This window comes from Sciurus vulgaris (genome assembly GCF_902686455.1).
Source record: "Sciurus vulgaris genome assembly, chromosome: X".
NCBI classification, from domain to species: Eukaryota; Metazoa; Chordata; class Mammalia; order Rodentia; family Sciuridae; genus Sciurus; species Sciurus vulgaris.
The window spans coordinates 91807159-91834147 of NC_136471.1; the positions used below are offsets into that span (position 1 = coordinate 91807159).

The 26989-nt window shown below is 41.1% G+C and overlaps 1 protein-coding gene and 1 pseudogene across 18 annotated transcripts in view; one reads left to right on the forward strand and one right to left on the reverse strand.

The window, feature by feature from the left end:
• KANTR (KANTR integral membrane protein) overlaps positions 1-22784 on the reverse strand; it is a 65444-nt gene extending 42660 nt beyond the window's left edge. For 2 of the 17 annotated variants that reach the window (XR_013761093.1, XR_013761094.1), the window contains exons 1-3: positions 22403-22746; positions 22204-22278; positions 15543-15655 (exon numbers count right to left, since the gene is read on the reverse strand). The gene's annotated coding sequence lies outside the window, so the exon portion shown is untranslated. Of the gene's footprint in view, positions 1-2509; positions 2649-6899; positions 7056-15542; positions 15656-22203; positions 22279-22392 lie in introns of all 17 variants that reach the window. The other 15 variants (XR_013761095.1, XR_013761096.1, XR_013761097.1 and 12 more) reach the window with 15 other exon arrangements.
• LOC306650971 (ubiquitin carboxyl-terminal hydrolase 10-like) lies at positions 8982-12178 on the forward strand (annotated as a pseudogene). The gene is made up of 2 exons (XR_013766785.1): positions 8982-9069; positions 9171-12178. The product of XR_013766785.1 is annotated as a ubiquitin carboxyl-terminal hydrolase 10-like (transcript).
• Positions 22785-26989: the final 4205 nt, after the last annotated feature.

Sequence of the window (26989 nt, forward strand, 5' to 3'; positions counted from 1 at the left end):
TACTTAGCAAGGCCCTAAGTAACTTCGTGAGACCCTGTCTCTAAATAAAATGTGAAAAAACTGGCTGGGGATGTGGATCAGTGTTTAAGCACCCTTGGGTTCAACTCCTAGTACCAAAAATAAAATAAAATAATAATTCCTACAAATCAATACAAATGGTTAAAAAATTTAAATGTACAAAAGATATCAACAGTCTTTCAACAAAAGAGGAAACATATCTCCAATCACCATGAAAAGATGCTCAACTACATCAATAACTTGAAAAATGCTAATGAAGTCCACAGTGAACTATTTTATACTCACTAAAATGACAAAAAATAAGTGGAACAACATCAAGTACACGAAGGTATGGATCAATGGGATCTGTCATACAATGCTAAAAGGAGTGTAAACTGGTATCATCAGGCCTAATCCTATCAAGTTGAACTTTTACACATCCTACTAGTCAGCAATTCCATTGAACTGAGGTATAGACCTTAGATAAATGGGTGTACATGTATAGCAGGAGACATGTAAAAGAATGTTCATAGCAGCACATGTTCATAAGATCAAAAAGCTAGAAATGACCCAAGTGTCCACAATAGATAAATGGGCAAGTAACTTGTTTTATGACCACCCAAAGAAATGTTACACATTGATAATGAACAAAGTACAGACATATGGAACAACAGAAATGAATCATAGAAACATAAATATTGAGTGAAAAAAGAAGTCAGAGAAGACTACATACACTACAAAACCATCCTAAGAAAGCTCACAACCAAGTCAAATAAATAATGTATTGGTTAAGCATACCCATAAATATGGAAAAAAACCCTCATATATCAAAAAGAGCAAGGGAATGCTAAAGACAAGACTTGAGATGACTTGGGAGGCTGAGGCAGGAGGACTGCAAGTTGGAGGCCAGTAACTTAGCAAGGCCCTCAGCAACTCAGCAAGACCCTGCTTCAAAATAAAATAAAAAAGGGGCTGGGGATGTATCTCAGTGGTTGAACTCCCTGGGTTTATTTTTCAGTATAAATATATATATTTAAGAGAGTGAATAATTTTAATGGAGAGGGGCACACAGGGGGATGACATAGAAAATGCCACAAGGGTAGATGCTATCATTAACACTGTTCTTGGGTGGGGTGGTGAGTCCTTGAGTTTTCATAATATTACTATAACTTATAGTCTTAATATATATTCTTTTATTATATATTCTTTTATCATATATCTACATTTTGTTCATTTGTTTGTAGTATTGGAGATTGAACCCCAGGGCACTCTATCACTGAGCTACATCTTTAACACTTTTTTATTTTTTATTTTGAAACAGGGTCTTGTTAAGTTGTCCAGGCTGGCCTCCTACATGCAATCCTCCTGCCTGAGCCTCCTAAGTGGCTAGGATTACAGACATGTGCCACCATGCCCAGCATATCTAATATATTTTATATGAACAAACAGAATGGGAAAGGAGTAAAAGAAAGTGAGGGAAAACTCTCTTGAAGAGTTTTACTATTGGGGGAAATTGAGAAATAAAGTCATAATTTCAAGGGGATATGAGATGGAGTGGGTTTTAAAAAGTTCTTTTAAGGGGCTGGGGAGATAGCTCAGTCGGTAGAGTGCTTGCCTTGCAAGCACAAGGCCCTGGGTTCGATCCCCAGCACCCCCAAAAAAAAAAGTTCTTTTAAGATAAGAACAATAGGAGATCTGTGGAATGGCAGAACAAGGACTTTGGTGAACTCACTTTCCCTTTAAAACAATGACAATATGGGCAAATCAACCAGAATCAATCATTTCAGAACTCTGGCAATTAACTAAAATCACAGAATGAAACAAAAATCATATATCCAAGAGAAACTACTGAATCTTGGAACTTGAAGCTTTGTGACTTGTGTCGAGTCCCTTTCTACACTCCCTCTACCCTTCCCCGCTCTTCCCCAACTCAATGGTGCAGAAGCCAAAAGGTAACCAAATTCCACACAACAGAGAGACCAAACCACTTTGTAAATTTAAAAGGAAATTCTGGAGAATGAGACAACCAAAGGGAACTTTGAAAAGCTCTGATGTGCTGTACTCCTAAGGATCTAAAGGGCTATGCACATACTCAAAGGCTATGTGTTATACCTGGGAAAAAATTGGGAGAGGAGAGGACCCAAGTCACCTCCTTCTGGTTGACTGTAAAGCCCTGTGCAAGCAGAAAGTGAAAGCTCAGATGGCCATGTAAATGGCTGAAATCTAAAAGTATGTTTTCTCATACACATCTTCATGGTAAAGGGTAGAAGACACCAACCATTAGCTGACCACCAAATATATTTACCCTGGTGTGACTCTTAGGAATATAGGCTTAAAAATAAAAACAAGAACTTTAAAAATAAAAGCTAGCAGAAGACTCAGGGCCACTGAAAATAAAGTAGGGAATACACTACAGAATTAATCCAGGAATGTCAATAAACAGATAAATGGCACCAAGAAAAATAATCACAACCACAACAGCAACAAAAGCTAAATCAAAACAACAACAAACCTTGGGAGTCCGGAGGTCAGCAAGATCGCAGAATAGGACTTTCCAGCACTTGTCCCCCCGTAGAAACATCAATTTGAACTATCCACGCATGAAAATACCTTCACTAGAGCTAAGGAAACCAGGTGAGAGATTACAGCACCTGGGTATAGCACAGAAATAAGAAAAGACATATTGAAGAAGGCAAAAAGAACAGTTCTAAATTACCCACTCACCCCTCCCACAAACCCAGGTAGCACAGTGCAGAGAAAGATATCTAACCATGAGGGGGTAAAAAGAGGGAACTGAGAACAGAACTTTGTCCTGGACACCAAAACTGGACCCACTCATGTAAAACCCAGTGCTGGGTAATCATGCACAGTCTCAGACTCCAGGCCAGTACCTACAGACTGATACGCAAGGCCAACCCTGATACCAGGACAGATCCCCACAGTTCCACGCTCTAGGACTACCTGGTGGACTCAGTCTGTAGGCCCGCCCAAGCACCAGGCTAACCCCAGTGGCTGCAGGCTCCAGAATGGCCAAGTTCCAGGCCAGCTCACATACTCAGGCTATTGGTCTGCTCTACAGTCAGGCCTACCCCAGTGGCCTTGGGCCTCAGGCTTCATAACCCTCATAACCCTAGTATTCAAACCACTTTCTGCCAACCCAACCTGTAGGCCAGAGCCTGGACCAGGCTAACCTCTAGCCTCTATGGCCTCAGGACCAAGACCCACCACAGGTTCCAGACCAGCACAGAGTCAGGTTGGCCCACATAACCCCAGGCTGTAGGTCTACCCTGGCATGAGGTCAGCCCTCCTGGCCTTAGGTACCAGGCTTACAACTGGAAACATAGATTCCAGGCCTGTCCAGTGGACGCTGGTTCTGTGGTCTCACATTTCAGCAGACCCACAGTCCAAGCTTGTTCCAGCATATGTGGGATTCAGGTCCATCTCAGTAGAGCCCAATGCAGGACTGGCCCCCATGGATCAAGGCTCCATACCTACCCCAACACTAAGCCTACCCAGGCTCCAGGTTGGTCCTATGGTTTAAGGCTGCACTGGACCCAGAGTCTAAGCCTGCTCTAACACAAGATCAAGGCCCACCCCAATAGACATCGGTGCCTGGCCAGCTCCAATAGACCAAAGCTCCAGGACCACATCAGCAGACTGAGGCTTTAGGTCAGCTCCCACAGAACCAAGACCCAAGTCTCCTGCCCCATAGATTCAGGTTCCAGGCCTTCCCAGTACCAGTCTAGCCCCATGTGGACTCAGACTTCATGCAAAAGCCAGTGGACCCAGTTACCAGCCCATCCCAGAGCCTAGCTAGACTCAGGCTCACAGCTCAGCCCAGTACCAGGTCATCTTCTACAGCCCCAGATTTTAGGTTAGCCCGAGGGATACAGGTTCCAGGAATACCATTGTGGACCCAGATTCCAGGCTCACCCCCACGGACCCAATCAACATGTCAACCCCATTACATTTAGGCTCCGGGTCAAACCCTATAGACCTAGGCATCAGGATAGCCTGACCAAAGACTTCAGCACCAAGCCTGCCCATAGCCCACACTGACTAGTGAAGTGCTTCTACAGGTAGTGTCGCTTTTGCAAAGCCTGGAATAAGTCCCTACCTCTTCAAATGCACAGGCACTGAAGCACAGTAAGAAGTATCAAAAATAACCATGGAGTTGGATGCAGTGGTATATGCCTATAATCTATGCAGTTTGGGAGGCTGAGACAGGAGGATCACAAGTTCAAGGCCAGCCTCAGCAACTTAGAAAGGCCCCAACCAACTCAGTGAGACCAGACCCTGTCTCAAAATAAAAAATAAGAGGGGCTAGGGATGTAGATCAGAGGTAAATTACTCCTGGGTTAAATTGCCAGTAATCCCATAAAATAATAATAATCAGGGAACTACACCACCACTAAAGTAATAAAATAAAGCACCAATACCAAAATCTAAATAAAAAATTTATGAACTGCCTGAAAAAAATTTAAAATAAATTGTTTTAGTGAAATCCAAGAAAACAAAGAAAAATAATTCAATATAGCAAAAAATAATAAAATGTCAAGAAGAGAAAATTAATAGATTTTAATTATAAAAAATTCTAGAGCTGAGGGCTGGGGAGATAGCTCAGCTGGTAGAGTGCTTGCCTTGCAAGCACAAGGCCCTGAGTTCGATCCCCAGTACCGCATAAAAAAAAAAAAAAATTCTAGAGCTGAAAAATACAACGAATAAAGTGAAAAAAATACAACAGATCATCAACAGCAGAACTGATCAAGCAGAAGAAAGAACATACGAACTTGAAGGCAGGTTATTTGAAAATATACACAGAGGTGAAAAATGAAGAATGAAAAGGAATGAAGAAGCTGGGCATGGTGGTGCACATCTGTAATCCCAGCAACTCGGGAGGCTGAGACAGGAGGACTGCCAAATCCAAGGCCAGCCTCAGCAACTTAGCAAGACCCTCAGGCAACTCAGTGAGACCCTGTTTCAAAATAAAAGTTTAAAAAAGGCTGAGGATGTAGCTCAGTTGTAAACACCCCTGAGCTAGATTCCTCAGTACCAAAAAAAAAAAAAAAAAAAAAAAAAAAAAAGGAAGAAAGAAAGAAAGAAAAAAGAAGAGGAATGAAGAAGCTTATGGAGCTTATGGAACAGCATCAAAGGAGCAAATATTTAAACAGAAGTTAATGAAAGAGAAGAGATAGACAAAGAAACAGAAAGTTTATTAAAAGAACACATGAAAACTTTCCAAGTTAAGAAACATAACTATCTATGTATAGGTAGGTCAAAGGTCTCCAATCAGATTCAATTAAAATATGGCTACAAAAGGACATATTATAATTGGACTGTTCCATGTCAAGAAGAAAGAGAAGACACTGAAAGCAGAAAATAAAGAAGCAAATAATATATAAGACAGTTATAAGGCTAGCATTAAATTCCTCAGCAGAATTGTTATAGGCCAGGAAAGAGTAGGACAATATTTTAATATGCTGAAGGAAGAAAACTGTCAACCAAGAATATTGTACCTGGCAAAGTTATCCTTTGAAAATGAAGGAGAGATATAAAGATTTTTCCAGACAAACAAAAGTTGAGGGATTTCATAACCCAGACCTGTCTTACAAGAAATATAAAAGGGAATTCCTCAAGTTGAAAGAAAAGGATGCTAATTAGTAACATGAACACAACCAATGGGCCAAAGAAGAAATTAAAAGGGAAAATGTAAAGTATCTTGAGATAAATGAAAATGGACATACAACATACCAAAACTTATGGTGTGCAGCAAAAGCAATTCTAAGATGGAAGTGTATAGCAATAGATACCTACATCATAAAAGAAGATATCCAATAGCCTAACATTATACCTCAAGTAACTAGAAAAAGAAGAGCAAATTAAGTCTGAAATTAATAGAAGGAAGGCAATACTAAATATCTGAGCATAAAAAATAGAAAAGATCAACAAAATTAAGAGTTGGGTTTTTAAAAAAGATAAATGACAAATCTTTAGCTAGACTAAGAAAGAAAGAGACCCCAAATAAAATCAGAAATGTCAGATAAGACATTACAACTGATGCCATAGAACCACAACAAATATAGGAGACTACTAGGAACAACTATACATCAACAAATTGTATAACCTAGAGGAAACATAGAAATTCCTAGCTATATACAAACTATTAAGGATGAATCATAAACAGAAATTCTAAACCAACCAATAATGAGTAAGGAGACTGGATCCATTAAAAAAAAAGTCTCCCAAAGAAAAGCCCAGGACCCAATAGCTTCACTATTGAATTCTACCAAATATTTAAAGAACTAATAGAAATCCTTTTCAAACTCTTCCAAAACACTGAAGAAGTAATATATCCAAACTCATTTTATGAGGCCAGCATTATCTTGATACCAAAATCAAACAAGGACATTACAAGAAAAGACAATTGTAGGCCAATATCATGCTGAACATGAATGAAAAATACTATTCAACAAAATATTAGCAAATCAAATTTAACAGTACATTAAAAGGATCACTAACCATGATCAAGTAAGACTTAACCCAGAGATGCAAGGATATCTCAACACATATATCTATAAATGATACACCATATTAACCGAAAGAAGGACAAAAACAGCATGATCATTTCCACAGATGCAGAAAAGGCATTAACTCTAGTTAATAGTAATGTACTGCAGGTTTGAAAATTATTAAGAGAATAGATTTTAAGGATTCTTACCACAAAAAGGAAAGTATGTGAAGTGATGTATATATTAATTAAATCAATTTAGCTATTCCACAGTGCATGTATATTTTGAAACATCACGTTGTATATGATTAAACTATATAATTTTTATTGGTCAACTAAACATAAATAAATTTAATAATAAAAAAGTATAACAGCTGAGAATGGTGGTACATACCAGTAATACCAGCTACTCAGGAATCTGAGGAAGAGGATCACAAGTTAGAGGCCAGTCTGGGCAAGTGAGCAAGATGCTGTTTTAAATAACAACAAAACTTCAAGGGTGGTATCCAGGTGTGGTGGTGCATGCTTCTAATCCCAGTCACTTGGGAGCCTGAAGCAGGAGGATCACAAGTTTGAGGTCAGCCTTGGCAATTTTGTGAGACACCCTCTTAAAAAATTTTAAAAGGCCTCAGCTATAGCTCAGTGATAGAATGTGCCTGCATGGTTCAATCCCCAGAATCGGAAAAAAAAATCCACAATCTTGAGGGTGAAAGAGTGATACTAGAACTGTAAAACAGAGTGTCCACAATGTCCAATTTTTAACAAAAAAGAAATTATGAGACACACACACAGAAAAAAAGGCAGCCAATGATACATGATCCCGAGAGGGCCCATGTTTAGGACTTAAAAGACAAAGACTTTGGGACTGGGATTGTGGCTCAGTTGTACTATGCTTGCCTAGTACCTGTGAGACACTGGGTTCGATCCTCAGCACCCCATAAAAATAAATAAGTGAAGTAAATAAAGGTATTGTGTCCACCTACAACTAAAATATTTTTAAAAAAAGACTTTAGCTATTATAAATATTTACAATGAACTAAAAACTATATCTGAACAATTGAAGTATTAGAACGATGTCTCAGTGAATGGAGAATATCAACAAAGTGACAATTTAAAATATAATAAAATTGAAAAGTGTAATAATCAAGAGGAATACTTCATTAGAGGGGGCTCAGTGAGAGATTTGAGCTGGCAGGAGAAAGGGTAAACTTGACAATAGGTTAATAGAAATTATCCACTTAAGAATCTGAAAGATTTGCAGGCAAATGGATGAAATTGGAGAATATCATGCTAAGTGAGATAAGCCAATCTCAAAAAAACAAAGGACGAATGATCTCGCTGATAAGCGGATGATGACACACAATGGGGGGGTTGGAGGGGGGCAAGAATGGAGGAAGGAGGGACTGTATGGAGGGAAAAGAGGGGTGGGAGGGGTGGGGGGAAGGAAAAAAATAACAGAATGAATCAAACACCATACCCTATGTAAATGGATGATTACACAAATGGTATGCCTTTATTTCATGTACAAAGAAACAACATGTATCCCATTTGTTTACAATAAAAATAAATTTTAAAAAAGAATCTGAAAGATAAAAGGAAAGAAATAGACCCTCACAAACCTGTGGGACACCATCAAATATAACACATACATAATGGGGTCCCCCCCCAAAAAAAAAACAGAAAGGAAAAGGGATAAAAGTTACCAAATTTGATGAAAAATATTAGTCTACACATTTAAGGAGCTGAAAGAGAAAAAACTCAAAGAGATTTATATCTAGAAATATCATGGTGAGACTGACAAAAGTCAGAGATAAAAGAAAATCTTGAAAGGAGTAAGAAAAAATGACTTACACATACAAGGGACTCTCATTAAGTTTAAGTTTCCTCCCATCAGAAACCATGGAGGTCAGAAGATAGTGTGGTGGTATCTTCAAAATGATGAAACAAAAAGACTGTCAACTATGAATTCTATAGCCAGCATTGCTATCCTTTGAAAAGGAAAGCGAAATTAGGATAAAGAAAAACTGAATTTGTTGCTAGTAAACCTATCCTACAAGAAACACTTTCAGAGCTGGGCATGGTGGCACACACCTGTAATCTCAGAGGCTCCAGAAGCAGAAGCAGGAGGATCCTGAGTTCAAGTCAGCCTCAGCAACTCAGCAAGACCCGTGTCTCTAAATAAAATGTTAAAAAGGGTTGGGGATGTGGCTCAGTGGTAAAGTGCCCCTGGGTTCAATCCCTGGTAAGGAAAAAAAGGAAAGAAAGGGAAGAAAGGGAAGGAAGGAAGGAAGGAAGGAAGGAAGGAAGGGAGGGAGGGAGGGAGGGAGGGAGGAAGGAAGGGAGGGAGGGAGGGAGGGAGGGAGGAAGGAAGGAAGGAAGAAAGGAAGGGAGGGAGGGAGGGAAAAGAAAATAATACAATAAAAAAAAAAAAGAGAGAGGCGCGGCGGCCGCTGCGAGCGTGGACGTGCGGCGAGAAGATGGCGGCGGCGGGGGACGCGGCGTGAGGCGCCAGAGCAGCGCCGAGTCCCATTGAAACGGGCCGCCATGGCCCTCCGCAACCCGCAGCATCATCCTGAGGCTGCTTCCCCCAAGAAGGCAGAGGGACCCTATCAGCTGTGGGCTTCCCATATGCACGCAGCCCCCATCACACCAGCCAGAACAGGAGGTATATTTTTGGAGATTTTAGCCCTGATGAATTCAATCAGTTCTTTGTGACTCCTCGCTCTTCAGTTGAGCTCCCTCCATACAGCGGAACAGCTCTGTGCGGTACACAGGCTGCAGATGAACTGCCTGATGGACAAGAATATCAGAGAATTGAGTTTGGTGTTAATGAAGTAATTGAATCCAATGAGACTTTGCCGAGAACCCCCAGCTACAGTATTTCAAGCACATTGAATCCTCAGGCTCCTGAATTTATCCTTGGTTGTACAACTTCCAGAAAGACCCCCGATGGCATCGATAAAGAGGTGAACTACAGCTCTGTTGACTGCCAGTGCCCGGTCTCTGCCCTCACTTTGCATAGCGGTTCTAATATGGAGACAGAAGTTTTGGAAAACGATGGTGTCTCCAGTGGTCTTGGACAAAAGGAGCGTAAAAAGAAGAAACGGCCACCTGGGTATTACAGCTACTTGAAAGACGGGGGTGAGGAGAATGTTTCCACAGCAGCCCTGGTCAATGGCCACACTACTTCTGCAGGCCCCACCTGCGTGGGTGCTGAGGATGCAGGATTTCTGGGTGATGTGCTCCCACCTGTTATGCCCAGGACTTGTGGCAGCCCTCAGAACTCCATGGACTTCATCAGTGACACTATGCCTGACGGTCCTTTCTCTGGAGCACTGGACGGAGATGCCAGGACTGCTGGGCAGCCTGAGAGCTGCCATGGGACTGATTTTGAGCAGCCTTGCCTCCCTGCAGGCAGCCTGCTAAGGACAGCTGTGGCTCAGCCGTACGCTGGTACTGATACTACTGAAAACCTGGGAGTTGCAAATGGACAAATACTTGAAGCCTCCGGTGAGGGCATGACTGCCAATGGGGTGGAGTTGCACACCGTGGAAAGCATAGACTTGGACCCAGCGAAGCCTGAGAGCGTGTCACCTCCTACCGACAGCACAGTCTCTGCACCTGGCACCATTCCCGTTAGCCAGCCTGCCAAGTCTTGGGTCAGCCTCTTCCATGATTCTAAGCCCTCTTCCTCCTCACCTGTGGCCTATGTGGAAACCAAGTGTTCTCCTCCTATTCCATCTCCCCTCGTCTCTGAAAAGCAGGTTGAAGTCAAAGAAGGGCTTGTTCCAGTTTCAGAGGATCCTGCAGCCATAAAGATCGCAGAGTTACTGGAGAATGTAACCCTGATACATAAACCAGTGTCACTGCAACCCCGTGGGCTGATCAATAAAGGAAACTGGTGCTACATTAATGCTACCCTGCAGGCGTTGGTCGCTTGCCTCCGATGTATCACCTGATGAAGTTTCTTCCTCTGTACTCAAAAGTGCAAAGGCCTTGTACGTCAACGCCTATGATAGACAGCTTTGTTCGACTGATGAATGAGTTCACTAATATGCCAGTACCTCCAAAACCCCGGCAAGCTCTTGGGGATAAAGTCACAAGGGACATTCGCCCTGGAGCTGCCTTTGAGCCCACATACATTTATAGACTTCTGACGGTGATCAAGTCGAGCCTGTCTGAAAAGGGTCGAGAGGAAGATGCCGAGGAATACTTGGGCTTTATTCTGAATGGACTTCACGAGGAAATGCTGAGCCTCAAGAAGCTTCTCTCGCCAAATGATGAAAAACTTACAGTTTCCAATGGGCCCAGAAGCCACTTGGCAGACGACGAGGAGCAGGAGGAGCAAGGTGGAGGAAGCGAGGAGGAATGGGAACAAGTGGGCCCCCGGAATAAGTCTTCCGTCACCCGCCAGGCGGATTTCGTTCAGACTCCAACCACTGGCATTTTTGGTGGACACATCAGGTCTGTGGTTTACCAGCAGAGTTCAAAAGAATCTGCCACTCTCCAGCCATTCTTCACACTGCAGTTGGATATCCAGTCTGACAAGATACGCACAGTCCAGGATGCACTGGAAAGCTTGGTGGCAAGAGAGTCTGTCCAAGGTTATACCACAAAAACCAAACAAGAGGTTGAGATAAGTCGGAGAGTGACTCTGGAAAAACTCCCTCCTGTCCTTGTCCTGCACCTGAAACGATTTGTTTACGAGAAGACTGGTGGGTGTCAGAAGCTGATCAAAAACATTGACTATCCTGTGGACCTGGAGATCAGTAAAGAACTGCTTTCTCCAGGAGTTAAAAATAAGAATTTTAAATGCCACAGAACCTATAGGCTCTTTGCAGTTGTCTATCATCACGGCAGCAGTGCGACCGGTGGCCATTACACTACGGACGTCTTCCAGATTGGTCTGAACGGCTGGCTGTGCATCGACGACCAGACGGTCAAGGTGGTCACCCAGTACCAGGTGGTGAAGCCAGCTGCTGAGCGCACAGCCTACCTCCTGTACTACCGCCCAGTGGACCTGCTCTGACCCTCTGTGCGCGTGTGTGTGCCTGATGCCCGCTTTTAGAACACCAGTCTCACTCACTTCCTGCCTCTCTTTAGTGGCTCTTTAGAGAGAAACTCTCTCCCTTTTGCGAAAATGGGCTCAAATGAAAAGGAGAAGCCTTGGGGTTTGTGCGCAGCGTAGCTCGTGTTGACTCCTAACTTCCAAATCAAAACCGTTCGGTGGAAACAGACTGTCGCTTGATTTTAAAAAATACACAAAACCCCATATTTCTGAAATAATGCTGATTCCTGAGATAAGAAAGGGGAACTTGCATTTGATTCCCAGTCTAATTGCTTAGTAGAATAAATTCTGCACCAGCAACCTTGTAAATTTGTGAAAATGAATTTTATCTTTCCTTAAAAAATAAATTTTTTAATCCATTACACTTTCCTCCCCCAAACTTTAGTTTTTGATAAAAATGAGCCAGTTATCAGAGAAGAAATAGTTCTTACTTCAGAAGAAAAATAAACATAAAAATAAGTTGCTGGTTCCTAACAGGAAAAGTACATTTTAATAATTGTGTGATGAGAAACTGCTTACGTACACATTGCCGATCAATACTTGGGGTTAAGATGTTAGTCTATATAGATGGGTGATTGTAACTTTATTGCCATTAAAAGATTTCAAATCGCAAAAAAAAAAAAAAGAAATGAAAAGAAACACTTTCAGGTTGAAATTAAAGTTGACTAAATGTAAAAAAAAAAAAAAAAAAAAAAAGTTGACTAAATGTGCCGGGTGCAGTGGAGCACACCTATAATCCCAGCAGCTCAGGAGGCTGAGGCAGGAGGATTGGAGTGCATAGCCAGCCTTGGCAATTTAGCGAGACCCGAAGTAACTCAGCAAGACCCTGTCTCTAGATAAAATATATAAAAGAGCTGGGAATGTGGCTCAGTGGTTTAAGCACCCCTGGGTTCAAGACTAAATGTTAACTTCAAGGGAACTACATAAGTATTATAAAAGAAAGTATTTTTGTTTGTAACACTTTTATTTTCCCTTCTATCTTAAAATACAACTGCATAACCAGGTGCAGTGGTGAATGCTTGCCATCCCCATGACTCAGGAGGCAGAGGCAGGAGGATTCCAAGTTCAAGGCCAGCCTACCTAACTTGATGAGACCCTCAAAAAATATTTTGTAAGGGCTTGGGATGTACCTCAATGGTAGAGTACCTGTAGATTCACTCCCCAGTACTGGGGATTTAAACATAAACATTAATAAATAACAACTGCTTAAAGGAATAATAATAAAAATATTGATTTGGTTTATAACATATAAAGGGATAATTGTTAGGACAATAATACAACAGAGGTAAGAGGGAAAAGAAGTACGCTGAAACAAGGTTTTTATATACTATTTGAAATTGGGTTATTATTAATCTAAAGTAGGTTTTTACAAGTTATAATGTTAATTGTAATCCCCAGGGTAATCACTAAAATCTGAGCTAAAAATACAGTTAAAAAGGGGGGAAAAAGTTACAGTAGACAGTATCTATTTAACACAAAAAAAGAGGAACTAAGGAACAGAAGAACAAAAATAACATAAGACATATGCAAAGTTGGGCACCATGGAACATGCCTATCATACCAGTGACTCAGAAGCTGAGTCAGGAAGATCCCAAGTTCGAGAACAGCCTCAGTAACTTAGCAAGGTCCTAAGCAACTTAGAGAGATCCTGTCTTAAAATAAAAAATAAAAAGGGGCTGGAGTGTACACATTGGTTAGGCAACCCTGGGTTCAATTCCCAGTACAAAAAAAAAAAAAAATACATACACAAAGTGAACACGAATCCTTCACAAACCCGTTCCAAAAACAAAGGAGGAAGAAACAATTTTTAGATCGTTCTATGCAACCTACATGACTCTGATACTAAAACCAGGCAAAACCATGGTAAGAAAACTATAGACCAATATCCCTTATAATATCCCTTATGAAAACAGATGTAAAAATCTCAACAAAGTACTAGTAAACCAAATGTAGTAACATATAAAAATTGTATATAACACGATCAAGTGGGTTTTCATCTGAAAATTAATGTAACATACCATATTAATAAAGCATAAAGTACATGATCATTTTAAGAAGCTGCAGAAAAATCATTTGACAAAATCCAACACACATTCATGGAGAAAACACTCAACAAACTAGGAACAGAAGGAAACTTCCTCAACCTGATAAAGGGTATTCCCCCTAAGATCAGAAACAAGACAAGGATGTCTGCTCTCATAATTTCTCATTAAAATTGTGATAAAAAGTCTAATCACAGCAATTAGGCAAGGAAAAAACTGGCATCTATATAGGATAGGGAAAATTAATACCATCTCTGTTCACAGATGATACTTTTTTATTGAGACATAATATTTGTACATCTTTATGGGGTATACTATGGTAATTCTATGCATGTACACAAGGTATAATAACCAAACCAGGGTAGTAAGCATTTACATGTAATCATTTTCATGTGTGTGGATTTCATACTCTTCTAGTTGTTTTTTTTTTTTAATCAGGGATTGAACCCAGGGGTGCTAAAACCCTGAGCCACATCCCCAGCCCTTTTTATTTTTTATTTTGAGACAGGGTCTCACTAAGTGGCTTAGGGCCACTTAGTTACTGAGGCTGCCTTCAAACTTGTGAACCTCCTGCCTCAGCCTCCAGAGTCACTGGTCTTACAGGCATGCACCCAGCCCCCATACTCTTCTAGTCATTTTGAATTATACCATAGACTGTTTTAACCAATAGTTGTTACTGTGCTATAGCCAATCATAACTGATTCCTCCTCTCTGTGTTTTAGTGCCCTTTAGTAAACTAATATCCAGCCCTCCTCCCCATTACTCTTTCCAGTATCCAAGGACCACTATTCTACTCCATTCTTCTATGAGATCAACTACTTAGTTTCCACAAACATGTGAGAATGACATGATTTTATATATCTAAAAAAAACCTAAGGAATACACTAAATAAATAATTATTTGAGCGAATAATCAATTTCAGCAATGTAGCACAATAGAACAATAAACAAAACTCAATTTTATTTCTATACATTAGCAATAAACAATCAGAAAGTGAAAAAAGAAAAAAATTCCATTTATAATAGCACCAAAAAGAAAACAATGCCTAGGAATAACTTAACGAAAGATGGGGCTGGAGTTGTGGCTCAGTGGTGGAGCGCTCGCGTGGCATGTGTGAGGTCCTGGGTTTGATCCTTAGCACTACATTAAAATAAAGAAATAAAATAAAGATATTGTGTCCTTCTTTGCTTCAAAATAAAAAACAAAAGAAGTACATGACTTATATGATGAAAACTATAAAACACTCCTGAAAGAAATTAAGGAAGTTCTAAATAAACAGAGAACATGCCATGTTTACATATTAGAAGACAATATTGTTAAATGACAACACTCCCCAGATACATAGATTCTGCACAATCCCTGTTGAAATTACAGTATTTAAAAAAAAGAAATTGATAAGTCAATCCTAAAATTCATATGGAAATGTAAGAGCATTAGCAGATTCAAAACTATCTTGAAAAAGAAAAACAAAGTTGAAGAAGTTCCACTTCTTTATTTCAAAATGTACTATATAGCTATAGTAAATAAGACAGTGTGGTCTGGTATAAAGACATACAGATCAATAGAACAGAATTTAGAATCCAGAAATTTTCCTGTACATTTGTGATATATGGTCAAGTGATTTTTGATAAGGTTGCAAAGACAATCCAGTGAGGAAAAGAATACTTTTTTCAATAAAAGGTGTTGAAAGTGAGATAGCCAAATCACAAGAATGAATGTAGACTCTGTTATGGTTTGAATGTGTTTCCCCAAAAGTTTATGTGTTGGTAACTTAATCTTCAAGTTTGTATGTTGATGATATTTGGAAGTGAGGTCTTTGGGAGATACCTGGGGTTAGATGAGGCCCTGAGGGTGGGGCCCCATGATGAGATTAGTGGCTTTATAAGAAAAGGAAGAGACCTCAGTATGCATGCCCTCACTCTCTCACCATGTGATGCCTTCTGCCATGTTGTGATGCAGCAAGAAGGCCCTCACCAGATGGAATTCCTCAATCTTGAACTTCCCAGGCTTTTCTTTATAAATTACCCAGTCTCAGGTATTCTGTTGTAGCAACACAAAACAGATTAAGATATCACACAACACACATTTGTTACATCACACAACAAAGAAAAATTAACTCAAAATGGATCATGGACATAAATGCCAGAGTCTAGAATTATAAAATCCCTAGAAGAAAACAGTAATAAATCTTTGTGACCTTGAGTTAGACAATGATTTCTTAGATATAATACTAAAAGCCTAAGTGACAAATAAAAAATAGGACTTCGCCAAAATTAGAAACATCTGTGCATCAAAGGACACCATCCAGAAAGTAAAAAGATAACTCACAGAATGGAAGAAAATACTGGAATTCATATATTTGATGAGGGACAAGGACAAGATATACAAAGAACTCTTACAACTCAAACATAAAAAGAAATCATACAAATAAAAATGAGCTAAGAATTTGAATACACGTTTCTTCAAAGATTTTACAAAAATAGTCAAAAAATTATTAGTCATTAAGGAAATGAAAATCAAAACAATGCAATTCTACTTTATACTCATTAGGATGGGCATAATAAAAGACAATAAAAAGTGTTAGTAAGGAGGTGGAGAAATTGAGACCCTCATATATTGCTGGTGGGAATGTAAAATGTGTAGCCACATTTAGTAGTTTCTTAAAAAGTTAAACACAGGGGCTGGGGAGATAGCTCAGTCGGTAGAGTGCTTGCCTTGCATGCACAAGGCCCTGAGTTCGATCCCCAGCACTGCGAAAAAAAAAAAAAAAAGTTAAACACAGATTTGCTATAAGACACATCAATTCTACCCAAACCTAAGAGAAAAGAAAACATAAATCTACACAAAAACTTGCACATGAATATCCAGAGAAACATTATTTATAATAGCCAAATATGAAAACAACTGAAATGTCTGTCAACTGACCAATGAATAAACACAGCACTATTTGGCAATAAAAAGAAATGATATATGCAACAACGTGGATGAACCTCAAGAACATTATGCTAAGTAAAAGAAGTCAGTCATAAAAACCAATATATTATGTGACTGCATTTATATGAAATGTCTATAACAGGCAAATCTATAGAGACAGAAAGTATATTAGTGGTGGCCTAGGGCTGGTAAGAAGGGAAGTAATGGGGGGATGAATGCTAATAAGTATAAAGCTTCTTTGGCAGAGGAGAGGGATGAAAATGTTCTAAAACTGATCACAGTAATGACTGTACAACTCCATGCATATACTACAAACCACTGAACAGTACCCTTCAAAAGGGCAGATTTTATGGTATGTAAAATATACTTCAATCAAGTTGTAATAGAAAGATGGAAGCAGGCTGGGGTGTAGCTCAATGGAAGAGTACAAGTTTAGCACAGATGAGGCCCTGGGTTTGATTCCCAGCTCTTAAAAAAGAAAAAGAGAGAGAAAAGGTGTAGGAAGCAATAAAAAATACTATGTGTTAATGAGAGTGATTTTTTAAGATGAGGAAAAGTTTATTTTGTCTCACAGTTTTACAGGTTCAGTCCATGGTTAGTCAACCCCATAGCTCTGGGCCAAAGATGAAACAGGACATCAATGGTGGGAAGGCTTTGCAGAGGAAAGCAGCTCAAAGCATGGCAACCAGGAAGCAGAGGAGACACTCACCAGGGACAAAACATAAACCCAAAGGCACGCCCCCAGTGACCTACTTTATCCAACCACATGCTACCTGCCTGTAGTTACCACCCAGTTAATCCATCTCAGTGAATTAATCCACCAATTAGGTTACAACTCTCTGAATTTGTAGAGAGGGAAAAACTGGTAGAGCAATGTCCTAAAGTAGGCAAGAAAGGGTGAGATCTAGTCACAAAGTGTAAAGGCTGTGTGTGTGCACTGGGGATTGAATCCAGGACCTTGTGCATGCAAAGCACATGCTCTGCTACTGAGTTATACCCCTAGCCCAAAGAACTGGATTTTGATGACAGCCTAAATAGATTATCCATAATAATAGAGAGGGAGGCAGGACATGTGAGTACAGATGCTATATGGGGTTTGTATGTGGTAATGGGAATTGGCAGAAGTTTTCTTCTGATGTCTTTAATTTTTCAGTTAAATAGGAAGCCTGAACATGATAGGAGAGGCTGTGTTAGAGATTTGAGGAGAGAGAAGGTATGAAATCATTATCTTGGAAAGCAGGAGAGTGAATGGCTTAGGAAAATGCTTAGGAACAGGCAGAGTTGGATTTAATCAGGGATGAGGTTTTGCCTGGTAAGTATGATGAAGTGAGAGGGGGTAAGAGAAATGAGGATGTATGCAAGAGAATGATTATAATTAATGATGAGCCATGGAATCTGTTAAACAGGTACATGGGAACATGGTAGAAGCAAAAGAGTGAAAACATTTGGTCCCAATGGGGTTGAAAGATTGCTGGATTGGGGGACTAGAGGCAGTGAGGTAGAAGGATGGGAAGTACTGGTTAGATAGAAGGATGTTAAAAACTGAAATTATGGAGGCAAAACAGTCACAGGTACTGCTAAGAAGGATAAGACTACTAGAGTGGGTGGTTGAGGTGTGGTCAATAGGCAGGATCTCTGCAGGAAAGTGGGCCACAGAAATGAGAAATGAGAACATTAGAAGGACCATTTATGAGGATATTAAAATCACCCAGAGTTCAAACTTGAGCAGTGTTAAAGAGAGTGACAGTGAGTTCATAGCTAAACATCTTCTCGGAATGAGGAAGGGGGCAAGTACGCATGTCTGCACATGACTGTAACAGAGAGGTGGTGGATGAGAGAGTCTGATGATTTGAGATTTAAACAGGGTGATTGATAATTACATAATCTCAAATAATCTCAATATAGATCACTTATTAATTACAGAGAAAAAAGAGTACATGACTGGGAGTGTAAGTCACTGGACTAGCACATACAAGGCTCTGGGTTCCATTTCCAGCACTGCAAAAAAAATACAGTTATATGTTCTTAACAATGGAGATATGTTCTGAGAAATGTGTTGCTAGGCAATTTTATGGTTGTGTGAACATCACAGAATGTACTTACACAATCTAAGCTATGATGTTACTAGGCAATTGAATCATATGAGACCACTGTCATATCCCTGGTCCATCATTGACCAAAACTTCATTATGTGATGCATGACTGTAACTATAGTGGAGAAAACTGGCAGATTTCACCTTAAACAAATAGTCAAAGAAACAAAATTAATACTAGGACAAAAGGATACCAAGTGACTTCGGATATGACACACTGAAGACCCAACACCTCCTCTATGGCATTCTTGCCAAATTCCATAACTGGAATATAATCACAATTAAACTTCAGAAAAACCTAAAGTCTATAAAATCACTGGTCAGAATGCTTGAAAATTATCAAAGTCATGAAAGACAAAGACTAAAGATCTGGTCCAGATTGGAAGAGCATAAGGAGACATGATGACTAATCATGAATTGGATCCTACAAAAAAAAATCATATTAGTAGAAAAAACTGATGAAATCTGATAAGTTCTGTACTTTTGTTAGTAGTACTGTACCAGTATTAATTTTCTCGATTTTTTGTTTTTGTTGCAGTACTGGAGATTGAACCCAGGTCCTCTCTCATGCTAGGCAACACTCTACCACTGAGCTACACTCTCAGCTCAATTTTCTAAATTTTGAGACATAAACTAAAGTTATATAATTTCTTAACCTTTAGGGAACCCAAGTGAAGGATACATGGGAACTCTTCTGAAATTATTTTAAAATATGAAAGTTTAAAAAATTCTAAAACAAACAAAAATGGGTTAAGGAAGAGGGAGAGAAAAAGTCTGGAAAGGACAATTAGAATCAAGGACAACCAACTCAGGAGGCTAAGGCAGGAGGACTGCAAGTTCAAGGTCAGCCTCAGCAACTTATCAAGACTCATTCTCAAAAAATAAAAAGTACTGGAGTTAGAGTTCAGTGGTAAAACACCCCTGGGTTAAATCCCCAATAATTCACACACACACACACACACACACACACACACACACGCACACACACACACACAAATAAGCAGCAAAGACACCTACCCTCACCTCCCACCCTCCTGGTAAGAGGGGTATGAGAGAGCTACTGGGGGAACAGAGTATTCAGGGGGAAGTCAAATCTCTGTTCAAACAGTGGTTCTCAGTGTGGACAGTCAAGGAGTGTTTGGGGGCACTTCTGATTGTCACGAAAGTTAGAGATCATTAGTGACATTTAGTGGGCACGGACCAGAGATACTCAGCATCCTACAGTACACAAGTTAACTACACACAATAAAGAAGTGTACTGTATGTCATACAACTTTAAAATGTTCCACCAGACCATCATATTGATGAAAAATCTGTTCATTCACTCATTTGTTTGTTCAACAAACATTTATTGAGAGAGCCTACTATGTGCCAAGCATTGTTTTAGGTTATACAGATACAGGAGGGAACAAAAAAAGGACAAAAACTGCTATCTTCTTATTGCTTGCAAATGAGTGGAGAGTCAGACAATAAACAACAAATAGAATAAAGGTAAATCATATATAGTCAGGTGCCGCATAATGACAGTCAACAAAGGACCATATATATGACAGTGTCCCATAAGATTATATCACCTAGTGACATCATAGCCACGTTAGTTTGCATAAGTACACTCTCTTATGTTTGCACAAAAACAAAGTTGCCTAATGACACTTCTTGGAAAGTATCACCACTGTTAAGTGACACATGACTATTGTCTAAGAAGATAAAGAGTACTATGGAAAAAATGGAGTAGTGTTAGTGTTAGGAGGGAGCTTCAAATTTAGATAAGACAATCAAGGTAACTCTCACTGAGAAAGTGACAACTGAGTAGAGGTCTGAAGGATGTAAGGGCATGAGCCTTGTGGATACCTGGGGAAGAGCGTTCTAGGTACATGGAAAGGCCTAGTACAAAACCTGGAAGGTAGAAACATGCCTGTTGTGTTCAATTATCTTTCTTTAAAAGATAGTGGAATGAGTGGAACAGAGAAAGGACTTGGGGAAGTGGTAGCACAATAAGGCCAGAGAGGTGAGGGGGAATAGATCAGGGATTTTAGTATATAATGACTTTTCCAGAAATTCAATGACTGTATAATTGAGGGAATATTGTTTTGTTTAGAAGTTTCTAAAGAATTGTTCACCATTTAGGAAAACCGCATCCTCCTACCTGTGGTTTCACCAATCAATACACATGTAGCTGCCACGTTCACAGGTGCAAATATCATGTGCAAGACTATTTCAGTATGTCTTCTAGAAGAGTCCTAACCTAGCCTTTATGTACTAAAATGCACATTGTTTCCTTGTAAACTATTCTTTCTTTATTTCTGCCATATATTACAATTAGGGCACTGTATTGGTTGGGAGGGAATTGTGTGTGGAGACAGACTCTACTTTCTATGTACTTCACTTAAGAATAGTGAAGGAGGCATTTCAAATTATACATTATAGAGTGTGGGGTCCAGTAGGTGTCAGAAAGACCAAGGTATGGCAAGAAAATGAAGGGGGTATTCAAAAGCCAGGATGAGAATGGGGGAAGGGGTTGCTGATGCCTGAAGGTGAGTTTCAGAAGGTCTGGTAGAAGGATTTCAGGATATGGACAGAAAAAAGGATGCCCAGGGCTGCAGGGAGATGTAACCAGGAGATCTCTGGGCTTCTTGTGGTGACTAATGTTATATAGGATGAAGGGCTTTTTTTTTGTTTTTGGTACTGGGGATTGAACCCAGGGGCACTTTACCACTGAGCTACATGCCCTGTCCCTTTTTAAATTATTATTTTTTATTTTAAGACAGGGTCTTGCTAAGTTGCTTACAGCCTCCTTAAATTGCTGAGGCTGGCTTTGAACTTGTGATCCTCCTACCCCAGGCCCCCCAAATCTCTGGGATTACAGGTGTGTGCCACCACCTCTGGGGCAAAAAGTGACTTTTTAATCTAAATTGATCTTTCTACCTGTTTAACAGAATAGGCCAGGAAACAAAGAGCGTTCTCTCCTTCACAGACCACAGCATCTTAAGGCCAGGCTCCATTTTTTACCCTACCCTCAGGACAAGCTCATTGCTATCAACAGGGCACTTCTAACCTCTTTTGGGTTGGGGAGAGACAGGCTGAAAGAGGAAAAATAACAGAAAGACAGAAGCATTCAGAAAAAAGACCCAGTGGGCAAGGGTCAGAGACAGGGAGAAAACAGAGACAGAGACCAAGAGAGAAAATATTCTTTTCAATTACTACAGTCATTACTTATTGAAATTTTCTAGGGGCCTGGTGCTGGGCAAAGTGATGCACATGCATTATTGTCTCATGTAGAGATTATTAGACCCCCATTTGACAGATGATGAAACTGAGGCCCACATAGGTAAAGTAGCCCAAGGTCTCAAAGGTAGTTTTAACTGGTCGGGTCAGGATTCTGCCTCTTAGATCTGGGCTGTCTAGTATGTCTCAGAGAGCGAGACAGAAACAGTGGGGTGGGGATAGATATGGAGACAGAGGTACGCAATCACGTGAGCGGCAGACCCGCACGGAATCATTTCCCAAGGGACTGGGATCAGCGGAGTGTGGGCACAGCGGTGAGCTCCTCAGGGTACTCACTTGGGTGCCATCTGGGGACCGCAGGAGCACTCGCCCTCCCCTAGCTACCCTCACGATCCTCCACCACCAGCCGACCTAGGGTTGAGAGGCCGCCCAGGTAGAAGCTCCCCCAGGCCCCACCCCTCACGCGCTCTGGGTCGTCCTCTTCTCCACTCCACTCCCCCACTCCCGCCACCACCCCGTCCTTACGGCTTCTCACCAGACACCTCTAGTCGTCCGCGCCGCTGCTGCCGCGCGCGAAAGGATATCGGGCCCTCAGCACGATCTCGTAAATATACTGGACGCTTCCCTCCCGCCAGCTCCGGAACGAGCGGGGTCACAGGCCTCCACCGCTACCGACGGCTCCTCGGCTCCCATTGGAAGAGTGCCTTCTGCCTTCCCTGGGATTGGCTGAAAATGGAAACACTTTATTTTTACCCCCCAGGCAGGGATCCAAACCGAAGAAAACTCCGCCCCTTCGGGGGTCTTTGATTGGTTTACCAGCCAAACCCATCCGTTAAGAGGATTGGCCGGGAAGAGAGTGCTTGTCATGGCCCTTTGCTGGTTTATTCCGCAGGACTTGGTGGAGCCCGGGGGCGGGCGGTGGGGGGGTGTAGCTGGGAACACGCAGGCGCGAAGCCCCAAGCCAGGCTAGGCGTGAGTCACTGAACCCACCTAGCACTTCCATTGCTCCGCAAAGCGACACGACTGTAACCCCAGTTTCCCAAAGCTCCACACCCACCTGCAAGGATTTCTGAGCCAGATGTCTCTCTAGGCAAGCAGAATTCCTACTTCCATTCCTGGAGGTTGAAGTGGTTATGGGAATATGGACATCTCCCACCAGCCTTTACTACTTCCAGAGATATTGGTCAAGTGACAACTCGCTAGTAGCTTCAGTTTAACCATCTGTGAAATGGGAAGATATTTGCTTTTTTTCCACAATGTTGTGAGGATTCAGTGAGAAGACAAATTTATTGCCTGTGGCATAATTAAGGTCTCTCCCAATTCTTGCCTTTCCCACGTTCAGCCAGAGAAAACTATGGCCCAGAAAGGCAAATCAATTGCCTTGAAGTCACACAATTACCCAGAATAAAACTCAAGCTTGTATCTTCCAAAGGAAAGCTGTTTAAGAAGAAGGGAAGGACAGGAAAGAACCTCCTATTAACGTGAGTTTTTAATTTGAGCGCCACAGACCTCCAGTTGAGTCTGGGTACAGAATTTGGAAGAGCCCAATAATTCGGGTTGCAACAAATTTATGTCTCTATTCTTTCCCCTCTCCAATAACTAAAATTTAATGTTTTCTAAATTAAGAATGTAACTAATGGGCTGGTGGTGTAGCTCAGTGATAGAGCCCTTGCCTAGCATGTGCAAGGTCCACCATCATAAAAGAAAAACTAACGTTACTACTACTAGTATTGGTGACTGTCATCAATAGAAATCACAGAATTTTACATCATATTACAGATGTTACAGATCTCTTGAAATGTATAATCTCATCACTGTTTTAAAAATCATGATACTAGCCAGGCATAGTGGTGTACACCTGTAGACCCCAGTGACTCAGGAGACTAAGGCACAAGGATCACCAGTTCAAGGCCAGCCTCAACAACTTTAGCAAGGCCCTAAGTAACTTAGTGAGACCCTGTCCCAAAATAAAATATAAAAAGGGATGGGGATGTGTCTCAGTGGTTAAGCACCTCTAGGTTCAATCCCTGGTACCAAAAATTAAAAATAAATAAATAAAAATCATGATACCTATTAGATCCTCCATAAGACCTAAGATTTAATGAATTAATGGGGAACACATATATTACTCTAGCACGTATTTGCTTTTCCCATATATATATTTTTTTTTTTTTTAAATTTTAGGGACTGAACCCAAGGTCATCTAACCACTGAGACACCTCCCCAACCCTTTTTATCTTTTATTTTGAATAGGGCCTCACTAAGTTGCTGAAGCTGGCTTTGAACTTGCAATCCTCCTACCTCAGCCTCTCAAGCTGCTGGGATTAAAGGCATGTGCCACCATGTCTTGCTCTTTTTCCATATTTTGATAATTATATTTCAATATAATAGGTTTCCTTTGTAATTCTACATATTTTATGCATTTAAGAGGGCTTTTCTCTGAGAAAATGTCTATAGGCTTAATGAAATCACCGAAGAGGTCCATGGTACAAAACATTGAACTTGAACTCCAGACTTCAAGAAGACAAAGATTTGGTCTTTCTTGTTTTCTTGTTATATTCTTATCACCCATTCTAGTATGGGGGCACACAGTAGGTGCCAGTGAGTGCTTACTGAATGAATAACAGCATTCCTCCCCAGTTGTCCTCCACACCCTCACTGGAAGGAACCAGTGCTGGCCCTTTTGGTCACCTAAGAAGAAGGGACATTTCTGAATTTAGTTTTGTCCCTGCCAACACTGATTCTGTTCACAGAAGTGAATGTCACTTTAAAGGTCTGGCCCCAGGGGACTGGGAACCTTATACCCAGGAACAGGGCCCTTTTCTTCAGCAGAGGATAATCTGTGAAGGATACTTTGACAAGTAGTTTCAGCATGGGAACAGACCCTGGAGCACATTGGATATGTGAACTATTCATCCTCCTGACTTCTGTTTAAGGTCCCAGCAAACGGGGCCCATCTTCTCTGATCTTCAGAGAAGACTAAATTTGGGATTAGATGTGACCTTAAAGACCTTCTAGAACAGTCTTTTTTTCCTTTGGAGGTCCAGTTTAAGGAGTGAGAACACAGGGAACAAGATGTTATTCTGGGCAAAGAATGTCCTCTCCTCCTCTTAAGCTTGGTGGTTTCTTCGGCCCTCCATCAGAAGAAGCAGATAAAGGTGCAACTGCGATGGAAACAAGACTCTATTGAGACTTCTTGCTGGAGCAAAAAGGGGGCACAGGACTGACCAAGAGAGTGTCAAGCTGCCTCTCAGACAAAGAGAGCTGGTTTTATTCATGTGAAAGTGTAGTGGGGTTGAGCTAGAATTTAGGACTATGAATTGGTTTTAGGTGGATTTTAAAAGCTGTTTTTCTTTTCCTGGGAAGCACTTTAACCATGAAGGAGGGGTAGTCAGCCCATCATCCTCATGTCAAATGTTACATTTTTCATATTGATGCCACATCCTGCATAGACCTCTTTGCCCTGTGATAGGATGAGTTGCTGCAGCTTTTAAGAGAACACAGGTGGAAAGTGGAAGAAAACATAAATCATGCAAGTAACATGTTAAAGGAACTGGGAGTTTGTTGTTTCAGTGACTCCTCAACAGCTTTATCTGTTATGTTGTTTGTCATTAGAGAGTCATGAAGAGGGTGTTCTGGCTTTAATGATGCACCTGGTTTCTAAGGCCCATACGACTATTTGAAAGTGAGCGAGTGAGAGAGTGGGGAAAAGTACAAATGCTCTTAGTGCCCAATAAGCCTTGAGCGAAGTAGGGAGAGCAGGGAAAGAGCACATACCATGCTTTTAATAGCTTGCAAGCTAAGAGTTAAGGTCCCTGAAGTGCATTTGCTCTTTTCAGGGATGGGGAGCTGTCTCATTTCTACCCTCAGAGTTTTTACTTGCTTAATCTTAAGGGGTGCTGCTTTTCGTGAGGGTCTCTGACTGCTCCATTCCCATGCCTTAGCCCAGGGCATAAGCACCCTGGACAACTATATTAGAATCTCCTAATTGGTTCCTTAGAGTGTCCCTGTAGACCAATGGCCCTCTCTGACAGGGTGGATGAAGAGAAGCTTCAAATACCAGTATGAGGGGCTGGGAATCTGATTGGGGTACGGAGAGAAATCAGGGAAGAGCATGAAGGCCAGACTTCAGAGACCATCTTCAAGGCTAGATTCCATCTTGGGAGCTTAGGTGTTTCTCCTGGGCTAATCCCCCAGCATGATTCGCCTTACATCATAGATAGGAAAACTGAGGCTCTCTAGAGAGGATGAGGGAGTCACATTGTGAAGCAGGGCAGACTGAGGCAAGAGTAATCCGGCTGGCTACCTCTCAGACTGGCTGGGATCCTCTTGCCAGGCTCACACCTTCCTGACCCACTCCAGGGCTCTTGCCCTGCTGCCACCCATTCTCCCTTCCTCTTCACATGTGCTCTGTTAGGACTGGCTCCAGAGAGTGCAGGGAGATGTCTCTTTTTACTCTGCACAAGATGTCTTGACTCAGGGTTCTGCACTATCTAGCGCTGAGGTACTGCATTATCTTAGGCAAGTTGTTCCCCTTCTTTTAAAAAGTAGTTTCTTTTTCTTTTGAAATGGGGTCTCACTATGCTTCTCAGGCTGGTCGTGAACTCCTAGGCTGACACTATTCTCCTGTCTTAGCCTTGTGAATAGCTGGGATTACAGGTTTGCACCACCATACCTGGTTAAATGTTCCTCCCTTTCTAAGCCTCAGTCCTTTCTACCCATGTCTATCAAGATGAGTCAAGGTCAGAACCAGAGATATTAAAACCTCCATTCTCTTCCCAAAACATTTATCAGAAACACTGGGAATTATGTCCATGATCTGCCATTTCAGCCATTTCAAGAGAAATGCCCAGAGAGGGAAGGGGCATTGCCAAAGTTCCCACAGCAAACTAACAGTCAGCCTGACTCCTCTCAATCCCTCTCCTCTATATCTAAAGCCTGTCAATTTCAGTAACTTAAAAGCTCTTGACAGATTTCTCATACATACAGAAGAATTCTGATTACTTTATATAGACACTCTATTCTCAAGGAAACAGAGCATAACTCCCCACTCCTTAAACATCAGATGCATGTAGTGGCTTCTTTCCAAATATTACAGCAACACAGAAAAGGACTAAGTTTA